General features: G+C 39.7%; 1 protein-coding gene across 1 annotated transcript in view; it reads left to right on the top strand.

The window, feature by feature from the left end:
• The window catches only part of LOC118323245 (potassium voltage-gated channel subfamily C member 1-like), a gene marked incomplete in the record, with an annotated part of 69,251 nt that overhangs the window by 40,110 nt on the left and 7,477 nt on the right, over positions 1 to 21,664 (top strand).

Here is a 21,664-nt window from a genome sequence, read left to right as displayed (position 1 = left end):
GAGGAGGAGGAGGAGGAGCGGGGGGAGGGAGGTACTTGAGTGACAGCAGTGGGCTGTCGCTCGATGCATGGTCCTGATTGATATGTGCTGACAGTGTGTGTAGTGTGCAAAAACATGTAACAGTCACACACATATGTTCCAAGCACACACATATCCAACTACACACACACACACATACAGGGGGCGGTAAAGTCATGGAACACCTAACAATGTATGAATGAATTTTACAGGTGTCCATGTTGTTGCGTCAACACTCCTCTATATATATATATGAAAAGTGGACAGCAAAAACACACACCATACACAGACAACATAAAGAATATATAGTGTACAGTTGTATTTCAAAATAAAAGCACTCAACCAAAACACACAACACTTTCCCCCTCACTCCCCTCCATCATTCTGAGTGACAGCTCGGCATCACCATGAGCTCTCTCCCGTGGTACAAATAACATATCAATGTCCAATGAACGGCATTGATATTTAATCCAGTGATTCTCCTCATTCACACCTTCAGGCTACAGCTGTAGCAGAAGAAGTCCCCTTCATGCATTTATCCTGCATCTGTACTGCAGAGGTACTGCAGAGGCTGCTGCAGCACTGCCATCTCCGCCGATGGTGAAGTGACTTGATTTACTCAACTGTAACACAAAAGTATTCATGACGGCCTCTTTTTTTTTTTGTTTGTGTGTGAATTGTGTTCAAATAATGCAATATTCACATTCTGCAGATGGCTGGGTCAGCAGTCACTCATGCAGGATAACACTGGTGTGTGTGTGCTGTATTCTGTGTTCATCACAGCTGATACAGTTCTTTGTGTTAAACTGTGTACATACGGTTTCATTTCAAAACAGTGTCCTTCAGTGGGATTATAGTGCCAGAGGATTATTAGGATACAGATAACATTGGTGTTATTATCATTTTACTATCAAATCCCGTGAAGAGACAAAAGAAGACGAGCATCAGTTGATTGTTCCCATGTCATAAAACCCCGGACAAGGATATGCTGTGGTCTCATTGTCCGTAAATGTGACATGTTGCACTGCAGAACCTTGTAGGGAGGAGGTTGTGGTGGATGGATGGTCCAACAAACAACAAATAAATGTTCACACCTCCTCCTCGCCTCATTCCCAAATCTTCCGGCCTATAAGTCAGTCATTTAAACTGGAGTGTGCTGGAATTTGTGGATTGCTCTATGGATGGCACTGTCCGCATGACTGCAGTTCGGTCCCGCTGCCACTTTGGTTTAGATTAAAATGTCTCACTGATTATTGAATAGATTGTCATTAAATCTGGCACGCACATCCTTGTCCCCTCAAGGTGAATTGACTCTTTCCTTTCTGCTCTGTGCTCCAACAACAGTCGAGCAAGCCTCAGTCAGCCTTCCTTTTTCTGTGCTTAGATATGCTATGTGCTAGGCTCATCTATGTTGAAAAGATAAAAGGGACATATATATACATACATATATACATATAAGTAAGCTAATGTTACCAAAATGCTAGCAAATAAGCTAGCCAATCTAATTTCAATGTATCCAATACTTTGGTTTATGACCAAATACCCTCAAAACTAATGACATTCCCATCAGCCTCAGCTGTACTTTGTTTTTAAAGCTAAAAATCAAATGTGAGCATGCTAACCTGATAAACATCAGCATGTTACCATTGTCATTGCAAGCATGTTAGCATGCTGATATTAGCTTTTAGCCCAAAGCATGCTGTGCGTAGGTACAGCTTCACAGAGCTGTAGCATGGCTGTAGACAGGACGGTGTATGTGGGATTGAGTTCAAATAAGCTACAGTCTGTTTGACAATGAAGGAGCTCTATGGCACAGAGGAAGACGATACATCAGGCTTTGATACCAACACAATAGTTCTGCTGGTTTTGGTCTTTTCATGGGATTTGATTGACATTAAGAAAAATCTATAATATAATATCCAGCCTCCAGTACGAACATCATGCACTCACTGGCACTTTGCAACAACATTTTAATGTTACAAATATTTAAGTTTGTTACTTGTTTTGAAATGAAACTCATGTGTTAAATTTGCAGTATTTTGAATCTGATCTGGCAGAACAGGCAGATCAGATGAGTGTCATTCTGTTCTCAGTCATCACATCAGGCTTCTTCATTGTTCTGCTCTCTCTCTGACACTCTATCTATCTCACTGTATACTTTATTTTTCTCACTTTTCCACGCTGTAATTCATTAACTCTTCATTCTTTCTTTCTCTCTCTCCTCCCCACACACCGTTCTTTCTCATTTCTGCTCTCACCTTTGCTTTTCAACCACCTCCTCCATTGACTTTCCCTTTTTCCTTCACCCTGTTCTCCTGTTTCATTCTCATTTCCCTGCCCGCTGTCTGTCCCCTCTAATGTTTCCCCTCATCTTCCATTCATTTTCCCTCTCCATTTCCTTGCTATCATCTTTAATCAATACCACCTTGACCTGCTAACACTAAAATAATTCATTTTGTTTTCAAATATAACCCTCCAACCTTTTACCTTTAACACCCTATACACCCCTCTTTATCCACATGCTATTTCCCCTGACTCCCTCTCACACACACACACACACAAAAACATACAAAACCAAACTTCACAATATACACCCGCAAACGCAGACTGCTCAGAGTCCAGCAGTGTGACATCCTCCCTGGGAGAGGAGTGGTTCAAGCCGGAGGGGCCTCTGCTCCAGCAGGAGCTCAGTGTTAACTCCACCTCCTCCTGGATCAAACCGTAGAAACACAGAGGTAAAACTTCCACACAGCACACAGAGCAGAGTCAATAATACAGCCTCAACGCACCGGGAACCGTTACTGATAAGATTAGACTGGGATAGACCCGACTCCATTACAGTATATTAAAATAGTTAGGTTAGACTAAAATTAAACTAGACTAGATAGGATCACAGACCGGATTATAATCACTTAAACTAGACTGGACTGGACTAGATTATATAAGATTAGGTCTGACTTCAATAGATCTGATTAGATTAGAATAAATTTAGACTGCACTAAAACAGGTTAAATTTTACTAGATTAGATTCAGTTTGACCTCACTAAACCAGATTAGATTTGATTAATCTATCTACTAAAATAGATAAAATTATGAGACCACATTAAATTAGAATAGATTTGACCAGACCAGAATAGACTAGACCAGATTAGATAACAGTAGAATACATTCAACTAGATTAGTGTGATTAGAATGGACTAAACTACATTACATAAGATTATTGCATTACAGCTTTATGTATTAAATCCATTTGATTCAATTAAATAAGTTAATGTGCATTTATTAGACTTTATCAGAAAAATAGGAAACAGAAGACAAGAAAAGTTTAATTTGACAAGAGGGAGGTCGCACCCACACACACACACACAAATACACACAAAGTATCAGACTTCATTACAATTAACACACTCATGCACACAGATTGAATGTATAGAGCATGCAGGTTGCTTGTTATTGTGAAGCTTTTAAGTGTGGTTAAGCATCATATAGTGAATAGTAGTGGTGTGTAGGGTGGGGGGCATATGCATGGTATGTAAGTGTGTGTGTGTGTGTGTGTGTGTGTGTTTGTCCATACACTACAAAAGACTTGACCCAAGCACTCATTTCAATCAATAATAGTATTTTGTAATAATAATGGGAATACAGTCTCTGTTTGGTTAAGGGATTATTATAATAATTTACATAATGAAAGAGTGTATCCGTCTACTGTATGTAGGCTTCATTTTCACTGCTTATTATTATCAGCGACGTTCATCAGGCTATTATTAGCTCACTTGCTACATCTCATTACTGCTAGTGATGTCAAATGAATGTAGCATGAGTCTAATTGCAGTTGCAGGTTAGCTCTCCAGTATTTGCTGTGGTATACAATGCAATCCATCCCTTGGCTCAGATAATACTAATTACATACATATCTATACAGATACATGGAGTTGTATTTGTGCACATGCAATGGGACATTTCAAGACAGTCAGAAAATGATTTTTTTGCAAGCACATAATGTATATTTTGTAGAGAAAGTATGTTATTATTATTCATAAACATTCATAAAACGATCAATCGAACCAAATTGCTATTTGTGGAAAAGGCCTAATCTATTGACTAGCACATCATCGCTGGCTACTGAGTTAGCAGTTAGCTCGGCAGCTACAGTTCATCTACTAACCCCTGCGAGTAGTCACTACGTCATCAAGCTTCCAGATCAAAATAAATGATAGATATATAGATAAATTATGCCTTGCCACTTTCTGATGTGACCAGACCCAACTTCACCGTAGTGATAATCCGATCCTGATATCTTGATATTCCTATAGGTCATATGATTGGAGATGGAACAGCCAATCCCAAACTGCCTACATGTATTCTACGATTAGCAAAGAAGGCAGTTTTGGTTGTTAAAATTAAACTATTTTTTGTGTGATAATTTCTTTACAAAATGCAAAATGATGTGCTTGCAAACATTCTGTGCTAATCTCATGCTCAGACTAATAGTTAGACATCACATTTTATGTGAAGGCACATATTGCTAAAGTTAATATTTGAATAGTTTGTTTTTTGTGGGATTGGTGAGTTTAATTGCATATTTAGGAGCCAAAAGCAGTGTTAGCTGATATAATGAAAGGAAACAGCCGCATCCCTGCACACACACACACACTAAGGCAACACTTAACCAAATGATCCCACTGTGTGAGTCTGTGAGCATGACTGTGTGACTAAGTGCATGACTCTATGTAGTGTTTATTAGACTATGTGTGTGTGTGTGTGTGTGTGTGTGTGAGATATGCCTTCCCTCTTTACACCAGCTGTATGTTGTACCACCAGGGAAAACAGGTCATAGGGTCAGAGTGGGTTGAAAGGTTAAAGTTCACAGTGCGGGTCCATGTCTGATGCGTGCTGTTGCTGTTGTTGTTATTTTGTTGTTGTTGTGTTACTGTCTCCTTCCCCAGGTTGTGTCAGGTCATGCGTTTGTACGTTGGCTCTTGTTGGTCTGTGTTACACTATCCATCTGTCTGTTTGTCTGTCTGTTTCTCTATTTTTTTCTTTCTTTGTTTCTGTCTGTACGTCCGTCCTTTTCTGTGTGTGTCTGTATTTCGTGTGTAGCTGTCTTCCCCTCCTCCTGCTCCTCCTCTTCCTCCTCCTTCTCCTCCTCTCACCCGGTCTCTTCTCACTCTGGTACTTACAGATAGTGGGGCGCCACAAACCAAACGCTCGCCATCACGTTTCCCCCTCCCCTTAAAGCACTTTAGCTCCAAAGTCAACCTGGTTCCAAATGGACCAGGGAGGTTTTATTCCCAGAATGCTTTTGGGGAGATGGTGCCTAGTCTTTCTATACTATGCTTTCTGTGTGGACAAACCCTCACAATACAACTGCTTTGGTTTGCAGATTCTGTATGTAGTTTGGACGTAATTTTCCTATTGACATCAATCAAATATTATATCATTTGGAATAAAAAACAAAAAGTATTTTTACACACAAAATATAAGAAAGTCTAAAAAAACATTTTCGAAGTAAACAAATAAATGGGGATTCAATTAAACGTGTTTGTTTGGGTGCCAGAGTGAAAGCGGCTGCTGCGCACTGGTTGGCTCGTTGCCCCGCCAGGCCAGTGAGAGCTGGTTGCTGATTGGTTGGTTGGTCGATTTCCTCTGTCCTCTCCTCTGGAACTGAGCTCAGGTCAGTTTTTACAGCGCAGCCCGCAGAGAGCACTGGTTTGTTTTTACAGCAGACTTGGCTCCAACCATTGCATTATGGGATCGAGATGATTGGATCCTTCAGGGAACAATTTTTTATGTCTTGATTTACTAAAAAAGGTTTAAAAAAAGTTCCCATTGCACTTTTTCAAATAAAAACAATGTGTTTTGTAGCTGAGCCGTGTCTGACTCTCTCTCTGTCAGGCTGGGCTGGAACACTGACTGCTGTAGTGCTTCGAAGGTCTACGTTAGCTAACAAGCTAATGTTTTTTTTTTTTGGTTTATTTTTCATGTACAAAAACACAAAAGATCTAGAAGGTTCTTTGACAGACCAGCAGATAGATACGCAGGCAGGGAGAAAGAAAGACAGACAAAACTGTAAATTCAAAAAGCATACGCACACACATTCAGGTAAGTATTCAAACTACTTCGAAGGGCTGTGGTGACTAGCATAGTGGTGGCACTGTTTGCTGTGCTGTGATGGCCTCTTAGCTTTGTCTGCACTCTAAAAGCTTCAAATCCACTGGAAAACTATTAGCCGCTTGCCTCTGGGGAAAGAAAATGTTGCTTTATTTATCTTTTCTTAAGTCATCCTCTCAGATTTGCAACTGGTCTTGGCAAGATAAATCAAGCACACCTCAAAAATTTCACATTTCAAAATGGTCGCCAGGCTTTTGCTTTAAAAGTGCCACCAGGGCTCTCTTCCAATCCCTCTACGACACTCCTCTTTCCTTCCTTCCTCCCTCTCGCTGACATTATCACAGATTGTGCTGTACTTGGATGGGATTAATTACAGATCTTAATGTCACCGCTGTCACTGTAATCCAACACTATCAGATCTGTGGTTGCGACAGGGCGGGAAGAACGAAAGACTTGAGCATCTTCAGAGGCATTCTGAAAAGGGCAGCATCGCATCGTAGCGCTCCTTTTCCCTTCTCTGCAACTTTTTACGCTCCTCTTCTTATTCTGCTTCTTCTCCTGGCCCCTTTTGTATGAGCGAGCAGTAGGGCAGGGGCGCAAGCTACCACTTCTGGTTCAAAAAGGCAGAAAAATTAATAAGACGGATAAAAAACGATAGCACTGTAACAAAAGTCCTCATCAATGCGAAACTCTTCAACGAGCAGCTTTGCTTCGCCCCTGCCAGAGGGAGTCCTGTGGTTTGTGGCTTGGTCATGGTTTTATGGTATGATATGCAATGCTTTGACCTTTTGGTGATCCTGGCTCAAGGGCACAAGTCACAGGAGGTCAAATACTTGAGAGGACCTTTCTCACTCTTATTTTCTTTCTTTCTTCATCAGCTTATCTGATTATCTGAGTCTATCTATCTATCTATCTATCTATCTATCTATCTATCTATGTTAGTGTTGGAAATGTGCCAATGTGTTTTCAATTATTTTTTCACCTCACTGAAATCATTAGTTTTTGGTTCAGTATGTTATTTTTTATGTTTTATGTTCGTATGTCATGTTTATTTTATCGGTCCTGATCATTCTGTCTTACTTTTCTGTCCTTTGATCATTACCATCCCTCCACTCTCTCTCTCACTCTCTCCTCATCTCCCCGCTGTTGCTACGGAAACAGTGGACAGGGGAATTCTGGGACTTGGTGCAGCAAAGGATTTTGGGTCAAGGCTTGGTGTTTGATTGCATTATTGATTCATATCGATACAGTGGGCTGAATATGGTGCTGTCACACTATTTGGACAAAGTGATTTACAATTTTATTTTTTAAATCAAAAAATTTGCAAGCGGACACACTTTATTTCACAGATTTATTTAGAAACGGATGCATTGTAGGTACACGTGAGCGGTAGGATGATTATTTTTGTCTTGCTACACCAACAAGTCCTCCAACAGAATCGACAAAACATGTTCTTAAATGACCAGCTTTTTCTGATCCAGTGTCCACAATAGTTGATTAGTTGGGAAACCACTTAAGGTTAAGTTCAGGAAAAGATGTTCTAAAAGAAGCTAACACTGACTGAAGTTCTGGTGTCACAGTCGGAAACATAGACGTAGGTCATTATAAGTGTTTGAACAAAAGACAAACGCTATAATTATTCTAATGAGGCCAGTTTCCCCTGTACAGATTCCCCGAGGTTAGCATCCTATCAGGGAAAGTGTATCACTCATATGATACCAGAGGACTGGATTAGATTTCATAAAAGCTGCAATCTGATACAATAATTGAAACCTACGGAAAGCAAAGACAAATATTTCCATTGTATGCGCTGATTTCTTTATTCTCAGCGATCAAAATTAAGCACAAAGTGAATAACTGGGGAAAGGCAGCGAGTGAGCAACACACCAAACCATAACTGACTGTTAAGAAGGACGTTTGGATTGATGGTGGTCAGCAACACACATATCCAGATATCAGTTCAGATTATTGTCTTAGTTAAACTTACATTATGTGGTTTTCTCCAGCTAGGGAGTCTCTCACATCAAAACAATAACAAATTAATGGGGACATTAAGACAGGATTATTGGTGAGCATCTAAACATACCCACAGTGCATTTATAGATATTTACTTGTAGAATTTGTTAGGGTTGAAGAAGCAGAAAGATGATAATGATAGAGTGAAGTCTTCGGCTTGCTTCAAATGGGGGTGGTGGGCATGTAACTAGGAGTTTGAACCGCATCATAGACCTGCAAAAAACATCCATACCCATAATCCCTACAATAGCCAAGGTTTTTAATTGCTTAACCCAATCAATATCTTAAACATATTTTTTTAGCCACTACTTTAATGTCGAAAGCAATCATTTTAAAAGCATTGCCGTTGGGTGCAATAAACGTTCATTACAATGACACAATGGCAAAAGACAACAGTACTAATGGAAAGCATTGAATTGAATGTTAGCAGAACCAACCAAACATCCTTGTCCAGCAGTAGGGTTGACCTTTGACTGTGGCCATCCAGAACAGATATTAACCCTTCTGTCTTCAAACGTGGTTGTACTCCTCCACGAGAGAATCCCACCACAGTCCTGCCTTTCTGTGACTCTGCAACTTGTTAAGGTTACTTGCTGTCTCAGTACAAAGCAGGATAAATGATCAGGGAGAGTGCTCTGCCTGCTGGAATGCAAAGAGGAGAACACTGCCTGCTCTCCTTCAGAAAAAAAAAAGAAAAAACCTGCAGAGAGGTAGCTCTGGAGTGAACGTTGGTGCAGTGCCCCTAGTGCCTCCAGAGGCCAAGACTGCACATTACACCCTCCTCCTGACTGCATGAGTTTCAAAGGCAGTAGACACACTCTGCATTATGATACTGTACACGTCTGTCTCCCCTTTCGTTGGGAAACCTAATCAGTGAGTGGGTGGAGGTCGAATAAAGGAATGAAATGTTGCATTCATCACTCCCTTGCTTTGTATTTCATGCTCTCTATGACTGCTGTCCTTCTCCCCTTGTATTTTTTTTCCTTCCCATAATTCTCTTTCTCTCTGTCTTTTTCTCCCTGTCCTCCCCCTCCTTGTTCTCATTAGAAATAGTATTGATTCTCTTCATTGACAGAGAGATACCAATGGCCTGAACTGACTCTTGAGTCTTACTTAGAGGCTCATTGATGTAAGGAGATATGCTGCACCATAACAGAGTGGGGAGCTCTCTCTCTTCCTCTCTCTCTCTCTCTCTTTTACCCCCTCTCCTTTGAGTTCTACCACCAACACTTCATACCACCTTAAATATACCTTATTTCATTTCGTTTATCTCTCATTCACACGCAGACAGGTTTTCTTTCGCTTTCCTCTTCTCCAAGCAGTGATCGATGGCCTGTAGGCTAGTGTTTAATCATTATTGGTGGTCAGAATCCCCCAAGGCCTATTGGATTGCACTCACATTATTTTATTTCCTGAGTGCTACTACAACAGTTGAGCCACAATGGTGTCAGGAGAATCGTGTTGACCAAGGAAGCTGTGAACTTTTCGATTATGTGGATTATTATGTGGATAACCAAGTAAGTAAGTAACCTTTGTCAGGGGTAACCAGAGAATTACCATGTCTTTATCTAAGTGACTATACAGTTCGGTAAAGGTTACATACAGTAATAGCTCAGGGTTTACTCATACTCAGAAACTATGTAATGATCACCTAAAAGACTTAGCTGTTTCTTTAGCATTCAGCGTGTCTTCATTGCTTACCTTGAACCTATAATATACTAATATAGGATGTTTCAAACTAATATTCAAATGATCCTTAATTCCTAAGTCCCGCCCCTTTTTGTTCTGTGCTCCAATAACAGTTGAGCAAGCCTCAGTCAGAACCTTGATCAACTTCCTCCTTTTCCTGTAGATAAGCTATCATGAAGAGACAACCACATTTGAAGAAGGTTAAAAGATAAATGCAACACACAGACATACATATATATAGCCACATCTTAAGTTAGCTACCTAGCATTAGCAAAATGCTAGCTAATTAGCTTGCTAGTCTACATGAATTGTTAGATATCTAGTTAGATAGTGTTTTGCTAACTTTAGCTAATGATGTAATGCTAAGACATGACTATATATATATTTTTATCATTTAACTTCTTAAATTCATCTTCACAACGTGGTCTTCTTTTTAACATAAACGAGGTTCAAAATGGGGCGGGAGCCACAAGTGCAGCAATAAATCATTAAACATGTAAGAATCTGTTTCTATTGTGGCTGAGATAACTAGCACTCTGCAACTGTTGTAAAGAACACAAGCAAATCGAGAAGCACATTCATTTAAATGCTAGACAGTGAACGTGCTGGTTGTGAATGGGGCTTCTTTTTTAAAGTGACCTTTGACTATAAAAACTCCTATAGTTAAACGAGTTTACACCACGGTAATTTGTTGAGCTCTCTCAGCCACCATAGACTTCTACATTCATTAACTCTTTCAGTCTCTTAAGCTACTGGATGCAACTTCAGTGTGTACAATTAAACCAAATTAATGAGTAATACAGTATGTAGTTTTATACTTTTATAATCTCTTTCATTTTCTGTCATTCCGAAATCATGTCATGACTCTGCCATGTTTTTCATTCAGTGAAATATTGCCCTAGATCCTTTATATAACCATGTTATTATCCGTCAGCTTCATCCTTATACATGTTCTGCATGTGCACCTCTTTCTGCATAACCATAGTTTTATTCATGGTTAGTGTATTCATCTGTGTTTATCTTTAATGTGTGTTTCTGCGTTCATATGACATAGCGATGAGACTATATTTTCTTTTCTTTCCTACGTTCTACTCCTGTGGATGTCTGTGTGTTTCCTCTCTGTCTTTCTATCCTTTTCTTATCTCAGTTGAGAATGAGCTATGTCACATGTGACATACATACACATTATATGGATGTATGTATGTACCTTTTAACCTACGGTTCAATGTGTTGGGTATGTCATATTCATATGTCTGTATTTGATGCAAATATTATTCTTGACAATCTCAAATCCACATGTGGTTTCTAGTGATACATTTAAATTTGAGGTGTAGGCCTTTATGCTGTTGTGTGTCACCAGATTCTGTCATTATTTCCAGTGAGCTAAAAATAATGAGCATTTTGCTGTAAACTGAAACACATGTTGATATATTGTTTGCATGCAGATTGTTGTTGGAATAGTATTTGCCATGGTTGTTCACTTCTGTGTACTCCTCCTAACCCCCAAGCCTTCCCCTTTCTTCCCCCCGTCCTCCCTCTTCCAACCTCCTTCCTCGGCCTCCCTGCACTGCTCTTTCCACCACCAACACCCCTGTTCTCCCTTTCCATGCAGACATCTTGTTAATCCTTTACAATGATCACAAAGCACAGATAAAACCCATGGAGACTTTATTTGGTTTTTGCTGTTAAATCAGCATTCTATTCTTTTTCCTGTGAAAAGACCAAACCAACAACGAATGTATGTAATGTCTGGGAATGAGACTAGGCTGAGGGCTACCCAAAATACTGGAGCACCAAATGTGGAATAAATAGATCAGGGAATTCACATGTCACAGCATCGGTACACAAACAAACCAATCGGTACAAATAATACTGCAAAAACAAACACCAGTACTCACATAAAAGTATGAGGAACATAAATATTCCAAATTTGTTGTTGACATTTTTTGAGTCTGGACCAAAGTAGCAGACTGGTGGACCCACTGACAAAGTCATTTCTACAGTCCCACCAGACTAAAATTTAAATTATATATTCGTTTTTTGAAAGATTTAGATCTTCAGATGGGATTGGAGCTTGTTGGTTTTGGTCTTTTCATGGGATTTGTTGACAGTAAAAAATATAGAAAATCACCAGCCTTATTGTTTAACAAACTACAGTTTAATTTGTCACACAAAGTTAGAATGATTATCTTTAATTATTGATGTAAATATAAGATAGTGGTGCTGACAGGTCCTTTACATTTAATAATGTTCTGACTGGGCAGAATTGGAGTTTCCCAATTCACCAAATCGAACAAACAATTAGCTCATTTCATCCCATTCTCTCCTGTGCTTCTACTTCCTCTCTCCCCCCTCCTCCTCCTCGTCCTTTTCCCATCATCCCCTCTTCCTCTCTCCTTTTCCTTTCCTTTCCCCTCCTCCTTCATGTCTCCCCATCCCATTCTAACACTGGTGTATCCATCCCATCCTCAGGCTATCCTCCTCAGTCTCTCCCCCTGCGTTGTGTTACTAAAGTCTGACTGAGTGGAGGTATGTACAACAAGTCACCATCACAGCACAGCTAACAGATATGCTGCTACACTGTGAGCGCTCGCTTAGCTTCTTGCTTTGGTTTTGAAGAGAATCAATCAGAAATCAATCAGTCAATCAGTTTGACTTTTGGCAGCTGTTCTCGGGGCAGAAATAATCTCATTGGTTGACTTAATCGAGCTATTTTAGTTTAATAACTTAACTTAATAGCTTGTACAGGCTTAGTTTGAACTCAAAACACGAGTCAAACAACTAGCTAGGTGTGGTTATGCTTGATTGCAGTTGCACCAAGGAGGTAAATTAACTTTCTCTTTACTTTTATTTTACTCCAGACATCGAGACTTACAGGGGCAGTCCACTAGTCTTCATTTTACACATGACGATCAGATCACTTGTCATGGAGTACCACTCAGTCTGTGAAAACAGCTGTATAATGTCCTCTTGGGTTTAAAGATAGCCTTTATTACAAACCGGGGGTGTGGACTGCATCTACCAGGCAGGAAGGCTCTAGTAAATGATACTAGATACTCAAATTTCATTAAGGGAATTGTAGGATCTAACTCTCTTTATGGAGCTCGACCCGTTCTAGAGACTAAATTCTGACATTCAGTTTTTGTTTTGTTTTTTATGTTTCTTGCAAGTCCTCCAACTTTATTGAACTGCTGTTCTGCATTGCTTGTTTGCTAAATCAAATAGTCCTTTAACTCAACCAGTGATGACGTTTCTTCCTTTAAAATCATCAAAACTAGTCCAGGTGTGAATGTGTTTACTCTCAGGCTATACACATTTGTATATAAACACTATACTGCAATGCATTTAGTACCATTACTACTATTTTTTGTGATGAGAAGTAACACAACATTACTACTGGCACAACTGAGTTAATATGACGTATTGAAATAAGCCTTTTACTGCTGTTATTGGGTTGAGCGTGTTACTGGTGTTACTGTTTTTTTTAGATTTGAAATCCATAGCTAGCCTAGCTAGGGAGATTAAGGTCTGACCAGGCACCAGGTCAGGATGTAACATACGACTTTTAGATGATGAACACATTAATTTAATTTAGTGTGTAATGGCTACACAACTGTGAATTGGTTAAAAATTCTGGTCTGCCAGAATCAACACAAAGAGAGTTTCCACCAGTTGTACCATAGTTTGAGAACCAGTGCAGTAAATAATTAAAGCCATTCAGTCAATACAGACATTTCAATCAGTTGAAGCAGCCATGATAATACCAGATGAAGTAGCTTCAAATGCCATGAGAACGACATTGGGCACATTAGGTGACAGATCGTAGTTGTAGCTGCATGTGCTGCAGAGCAAACTGCAGAGAGGCCCTCGTTATGGATGCTAAGCACCTTTCGGCTTGACTTTGTATACAGTGAGAGGAACGCCAGAAGCAGCCACTGCATTTGAATCTTTAAAGCACTGAGACATATAAGCGCTGATCAATAATATCTATTAGTAGTTCACGTTGGTCAGACAGATCTGTGCTCATAATCACAGTCATATTCACAAGATCTCTGACGATAGCAGTCCTGATCAGGGATTACAGCTCACTATAAGCTGCTGCTGTATGTTAGAAACTGTTATTGATCCCACTGAATCTAACACTGCCACTGTTCTGTGTGTGTGTGTGTGTGTGTGTGTGTGTGTCCCAATCAGCTAAGAGCCGCAGTGCTGCTGATTTATTCCTGTGGTTACAGGACTTGACGTTGCAAACACAGCTATTTAAACAGAGCAGAATGTGTGCTGTTACACAGTAAACACGTACAAATACATGCGCTCACAAAGCATATATGAAGCTGACATGACATTGGCCATTCATTTGAGACTGATATCCTAGAAACATAACACATGTTGACTACTTAGACACACACTTGCTTGAGAAAATTAGACAGTTTCAGTATTTGCTGTTCTCAGATATGAAGCCTGGTAGAAGACTTTGATATTCCTGCATTTAAATCCACATTTGCTACACACACATGCACACACACAGACAAGTATGCAGTGCATTAAATAACCAGGTCCTTAGAACATGGTGACCTAGATCTGTCGCTGTGGTATCCAGTACCCAGAATGCCTCCTGAGGTTTAAGTGGTATCTCACTGCAACCCGTTCTCACTCCCAAGTCGTCAAATACTGCTGCTTGGTCAGGGGTCCTCTGCTTCAAAATATGACGCTGTAGGTGTCCCTCTAGTGTCATTTCTGGATGCGCTCGCTGTCGAAGTCAGGTGACGTGGTATAAAGAGAAAGTGAGCATATGGGGATAGAGGGGTGGATGGATGGCTCTAACAAACACAGGACATTACCCAAGAGACTGCTGTTGGTGTCCCATGTGAAACCAAAGTAATGTATTTAAGGTACATCAGCCACATTATGTAAGTGATTCATGTAGTTGAGTTATGTCAAATACGTAACATAACTTCCGATCTTTTTCTAAATCTAACCAAGTAGTTTTTGTGCTTAAACCTGGTTCGTAATTTAATTTTCTCATAATTTTTATGATAAAATGTGATTATTTAGTAAGATTATTAAGAAAATTCCCTTATTTCTCCGGCACAATGTATGTATGAACATATTACTATATATATATATTTATATATTATATATTTTCTTTATTAAATTTATATTTTTTTATTTCTGAGGCAGGGTATAAACTGTGCATATTCCCTGTTCTTTGTAAAGGTGAAACTGATGTCTTTGCACCTTGAAACAAGACATTGAACAAGCAAAGTCAAAAGTAGACAGCGCCCACTGCTGTTTAAAAAGAGTATAACAATCAATTTTCATCTAATTTGAATCGACAAGATTTCTATCGCAATTTAACTGTATATTGTTACATTCCTAACACATAATACATAACTGTTTTACAATGTTAACCATACAAGCTTTATTTTGAAAGTGTTCCTGGACGTTACATATTCATTGTTGCTAACTTGCCGTGCATGCCAGAAATGATGCTAGGACCATATTTACTGTATATCGTCATTGTTGGAAGCATATTTGACAAGTTGAGAGTGAGAACGTGTTCTCAGCTTCTTATTGGCCAATTAAGCCCAAGCTCACACCACAGACTTCATAGACCACAACTGGACACTGTGCAAGTAAACTGCAAAATGACAAAAGGGGGGGCTGGCTGAAAATCTGGGATTTTCAGTAGTACCATTTTGCGTCCCAAAATTAACTGGACCAGGGCCTTTAGGGACACAAACAGCACAGTTGAAAATCCTTTTGACAGTTATTCTGCAAGAAAGCTTTGCTGTGGAACCTGGAATGTCTTGTAGAGCCAAGTATTTCCCGGTGTATGAGGGCAAGTTCTGTTACTTTAGTCAGCCATAAGGTGTGTCAATAAGTTTGGGTTGCTTACCACCATCTTCCAGGCCTACAGGATGTGAGATTTGATACTTAAAAGAATAGATTTGAAGCAGTAACACTTGAATGGCTCCCCAAGGACAACAATATAAAGCAGAACAGCAAACTCACATCTTAACCAATCCTGTCCCAGAAAGCCAGAAAACTGGCAAAATCTCTCAGCAGGCAATTTTACAAAGTTCTGTTGTCTGAGTTTGCCCTTGCATGCTAGTCTCGGATCAGTGCCTCATTTCCTCTTTATGCAACATCCAACTTAAGTTTCCACAGAGGTGAAACTGATCCCAAACCAACCTCACAAGGGCAAACCCTTCCTGAGAGGTGTTGATGAGTAATTAAAAACTCTGGTGTATCATGTGTTGGTGGGTTATATTGGTATTGATTTGTAGTTGTTTATTGTTGTAGCCATTGTGATGAGGGTGCAAGTTAAAGTTGCCCTTTAGTATTTTATTGTCAGCTCTTCCCATGACTTGTCCAAGGACAACACGAGTATTGTGCGCAGGTGCTAAAAGCAGCAATCACAACATGCCAGCTCCGACATCACCACACTTGTCACTTGTTAAATTTCAGGTGTTTGTTGGAATAACAAAACTGTTAAAGCAGCAATTTGTGGCAATATTCTACTACAGACAGGGAAATCCATCATGGTAGCGGCATACTGTAGCCTTAATAGACGATGATTAAGTACTAAAGGTACTCTTGGAAATATATATCTGATAACTGAAGTCGATTCTGAAGCAACATGGGTTTTTTGTACCGAAACTAGGTACAAAAACCCCATATGAAACCTACAGAGACCCTATATTAATGCAGTGACAGTGTTCTGAAGTTGTCCTTTGAGCATGAGGTATAAATCTGGGCAGTGCTTAAGGGGCACTTTACCCGGCGATCAGAGGGGTGTGTTGTTTCAGGTACAGGTGAGACAAATATGACACATACACATTTTATTTAAAATTCAAATCAGTCAAAGAGGATATTATTCTCTTAATATTATGTTAAGAGGCAGGCAATACTTGAATTGGACCAAAAAAGGTGCCAGTGCCCGAATTCTGCACAACCCTAATCCTTAATGCAACAAATCCTAACCCTAATTCTTTTGGCATTTTCTTTCCTTTTGAAGGACATTTTCAGTCCTTCTGTTTTCTCAGCATTAAGGTAGCTCTGTTTACACACAGATGCAGTTGTGCATGCGTTTAGTAGTACCTCACTAGCATTGCCGTATGCAGAGTTCTGGGTCATGCATCAAAGCTTCAAAGTAGTTATTTTTAGGCAATTATTTCATAACTTTTATTGTATACGCCTTGGAAAAAAGAGGTCCTTACCTCTGTGACGTACATCCATCCTCACCAGAGGTGGTGGTACTCTGATAAGAGGTTAGGGTACTCATGGACAAAAAAAAAAGTACCGGCCCATTTCAGGCACTGAGCACAGGCTGTCTGGGTTATGTATGTTCAAATTAATTCAAAGTATTGCGTGTTAGCCAAACAACGTGTATTTTTTAAATCCCTATTTCACTATTTTAAGTTCAAATGACAGTTCCCTAAGCCCAACCCCCTTAATTAGCCTACTGTTGCTACTCTTGTCAAGCTGTCCACTTTCACATAGCAAATATACAATTTACAACGGTGACAGATTTACCATCTAAATTCATAGTTCTCAAAACAACAGATCCTTGATTATAGACGGACAAATCAGCTTCTCTTGTCGAGCCAGTAACTGAAAAGGTGACTGTCACTAGCAGACTTTATGAGCTGTAGCTAGCTAGCACAGGCTAATGCTAATGCTACGACATGAGTTAGTTGCAAACACTACCTCCAGCTGACTTTTAAGTGTTACAGCTAAGAGTTAGGTAGTAAATTAAGCTAGTTAGCCAACATGCTGTTAACACTAGAGCTAGTAAACACACAGTTTCATTCCTTTTGGTGTTTTTGGTTTTGCAAAGGCTAAAAGACAACACGCAAAACTTTTGACAAACTGAATATCACTCATACCACATCCTAATGCACACTGTGTTGAACATGTGGAGAACTCCAAAGGTGCTTTGATTAGACAATGACTGTTTGGGGTTAAGCAGGGATATAGTGAATAGTTAATTCACATTACAAAATAATCTACTGGAAATTAGTTGTAGTGCATATTTGATTGGCCAACGGAGCTGGATTACCCTGTTTGGTTGCAGGAGCCTTACTTCTTACAGAATGTGATGTTGGTGATATTTTTATATGTCTCCTCGTACTGTTTAATGACTGCTGAGTAGTTAATACACCTTTTTAACCAAACTAATTACTCACATTAGCATTCCTACTTTTGAGACACTTATAAATTGACTCCATTGTGTCTGGATGTGTTGCTGGGTTCCCTAGAAGAACCTTAACAGATCAGACATCAGCTTTATTCCATCGAAAGCACAATTATTCGCCACAATAAAAATCATCTAGGTTGGTTTTATTCTGCATAATCACTTTATTTTTAAAATCAAGTTATTTTATGAAATCCAGCCCTACCTTCTTCTCTGACTGACTGACGTCGCAACTTTATTCACTCTGTGACAGTTCAAATTAGTGCAAGTAATCCCAGAGGCAATAAATAAAATGTTCAATGTTCCTTGTTTGTTTGTTTGTTTTTTAATGTTTGGTCCTTTAATATACCTACTTAATACCAAAAGGTTTGTTATATATTCTCTAAATGGTCCCCATTCAATTTTAAACAGAACAGATTCTTCAAAATGAATGTATTTGCTTCTTCACTCTCTGAGCCCATCACAGTACAGCACCCCCCTGTGGGAGACCTTACTCTCTGCATCTACATTGGGGTTTATATTTCTTTGGCTGTTTAATATAAAACAGAAATAAAAAACAGGGCTTCACCGATTAATCAGCCAGACCAACATCTTCAGCCGATCAAATCATCAAGCTGTGATAAAGAGTTCATGCAGACTAAGTCGCTACATGTCACAGTATTCCAGTTCTTGCCAAAGGAAATGTTGGGAAACCAATGTTGTGATCAGAGGTCAGGCAGCTGTAAATGATATACGTTAGGTTTGACCGCATTCCTAACTCTGCCACTAACTGCTATTTCAACCTGCCCGTCAAAAAATAGCCTCAACTGTGTTTGTGTTCAGTGCTAATATTCAAAAGCACACTAAGGTGTTGAACATGATAAACATTATACCTGCTAAACTACAGCATGTGAGCTCAAAGCACTGCTGTGGCCTCACAGCCTCACAGAGCTGATTAGCATTAAAATGACCCTCCATATAAAGAGAATACTTGACCCTGACCTTGGAGAGGGTTTTTGTCTTTAGTCAGTCTGTCTGTCTGTCTGTCTGTCTTTCTGTCTGACTGACTGTTCCCTGTTAATGGCAGCCTGTTTTTCCTACTGGTAGACTGGCTAAAACACCTGGACTCTGAGATCAAAATGTCCTCAATGCAGTGGGGTTTTAATTGGAGTGTTAACATGCAGGATTGTGTGTATTTCTAACTGTGCTCAGCTCCAGATGATTTACCCACCTGAGTTGCTCTGAGTTTCCCAAAAAACGTTAAAAACACCAAGACTGGCTGTGTTTCTTGTTCCTGAACAAAGTGTACCACCCCTGATGTGCTTTTGGGAATCTCAGAGCAGGTAGTCCAGTGGATGTACAAGTACAAAAATCTTGGGATGTTTTCAGATCAAAGGGGTTTGTGTGCGTCCACTGGACTAGTGCATCCCCCCCTCCCTCCCCCCTCCCTTACACAGTTCATGTCGGTGCTGCAAAGCGCCACCCCTAGGTGTCTAAGGGATATTGTGGCAACTGATAGCTGATTTTCGTAACCAATATTCCTGTTTTGTCCTGTCTCTGTCTGTCTGTCCATCTGTTTGTCCCTCCGTCCATCTGTCTGTCTGTCTGTCTTTTTCTAACTTCCTCCTTTGGTCTGAAATATTTTACTTGGTTTGGGCTGGTTTTGTTTTGAGTTATTTTATCTTTCTTTTTTTTCAACTTTGTTTCATTTACAAATGCTTGTAACTGTAACAAATGTTTTATATTTGCTATTTCTGATGTGCAATGCTGCCATAACATTACATAAATGAATATACCATCACAATACTTTCTTAAAAAAAAAATGCATTTCCATCTAATAAAACACATTCCTTACATTTCATCTTTTTATCATATCATGAAAACATCACTGCTGACTGTGTCATTTGCTCATATAAATGACCCTTCATAACCCCGCTCTAACCTCTGCCCTTTCATCTTCATGTAGCCACGGGTTATGAGAAGTCGCGCAGCCTCAATAATATCTCCGGGATGACGGGCGCCCCGCTGCGTCTCACCCCCATCACCAACTCCACCTTCGAGCCCTTCGAGCCGCCTGGCCTCAGGCGATGTCACTCCCCCATCCCCTCCATCTTGTAGCATAGCCAGCAGGGAAACACAAACAACAAGTGTCAACAACAACAGCAACAATTAAATAGAATTTTTCTTTTTCTTTTTTTTTCCGGGGAACATGCGAAAGAAACAAAAGCATCAACATGAAAGGAGTGTCTCATGGACATTTGATTCATCCTAGCTGCTCTTTCATTACCATCACTCACATGTTTTCTTCTTGATAGAAACAAGAGTTCTTCTAGCCACTAGAGGGTTCTATTTGAAAACCACAGAATAGTTAAACCTTACCGATTAAACTGAGATAGACGCTTAAGCAAATGTATTTTAAAATACACAAACACACACTAACACACCTGCCTTACTAACAGGGATAGAGTCTAGGTTAGTTTAGACTGATATGATAGTTGAGTTAGTTCACCTCTAGCTTTCCCTGTGCTACTTCTTGCCTGTATCTCGACTGCACTTGCACTTCAATGCTTTAAGACTGATACTTAAGAGTAGCTACGAATAAGAGACTTTTCTAATAGTAAGCCTCAGAATGCACACATTCACACAAACATACACATATTACTGCAGCATGCATGTTTTTACTCTCTCCAGAATAAGAACATACGCTATACCTACAAGTAGACTGAAAAAACAGTTTTTGTACACTTAAAAGTCAAAAGCATATCTCTGAAAAGGAAATACCCCAAACTGTAGCACCTCTGCACCTTTGAAAAAAAAAGCCATGTAGGCCATAGATGTTCAGTTCTTTGTGTTACAACCTCTCTTACACATGTGCACACAGTGTGTCCCTTTAGCACAGGGAGAGAGGAGAGAGGGAGTTCATCACCTCCATAAGCAGCTTATGAAAGCAGCAGCATCCCCTCCTCCTCTTCCCCCTGCTTCCTCCTCAGGCTTCAGACTCTGCTCAGACCCTAAACACTCTGCTAACAACACTCGCAGGATGTGCTGCAGGAGGACTCGATGAGAAATTATTTTTTATACCATGGACAGTGGGGGGAACAGGTGTGAAGAGGTGTGGATGTCTGTCAGGGTGGGATGCAGGTCTCAGGACAGTGGTTCCCAACCTGGAACCCCATTGGAGTCACGAGATAAACCTCAAGCAGCTGAGAGATATTAAATTAAGTCAAATATATTCAGGAAACACAATGTTTTTCTCTCTTTTCTCTCATAAATGATTGGATTTTGGACGTTTACAGGTTCCTAAAAAGTTTCAAAATCTAAAAAGTAACCAGGGGAGACATAATGTAAATTTGCAGATAGTGGCATTTATTTGCATCAGCTGCAGATAGAACAAGAACATAATAATGTAAAGACATGCCTTTATTACCCCTGTTTTTATTTGTGTATTTCATAACATCTGAGTTAGAAACCTCAGTGGTTTTTCAGTTCCTGTTTTAATTTGCTGTAGTTGGAATTTAACATTAAGCTGAATTAATCCATTGTACAGGTAATTAAAACCCCACTAGAGTACAGATTGCATCAACATGTAGGGCAAAATGGATCAGATTTACAGATAATCTGCTAAAGAAAAAAAAAAAAAATAATATATAT

Source organism: Morone saxatilis, unplaced genomic scaffold, assembly GCF_004916995.1.
Source record: "Morone saxatilis isolate NCDOM2014 unplaced genomic scaffold, NCSU_SB_2.0 Contig14, whole genome shotgun sequence".
NCBI classification, from domain to species: domain Eukaryota; kingdom Metazoa; phylum Chordata; class Actinopteri; family Moronidae; genus Morone; species Morone saxatilis.
This window is presented reverse-complemented; position numbering and strand designations above follow the sequence as displayed.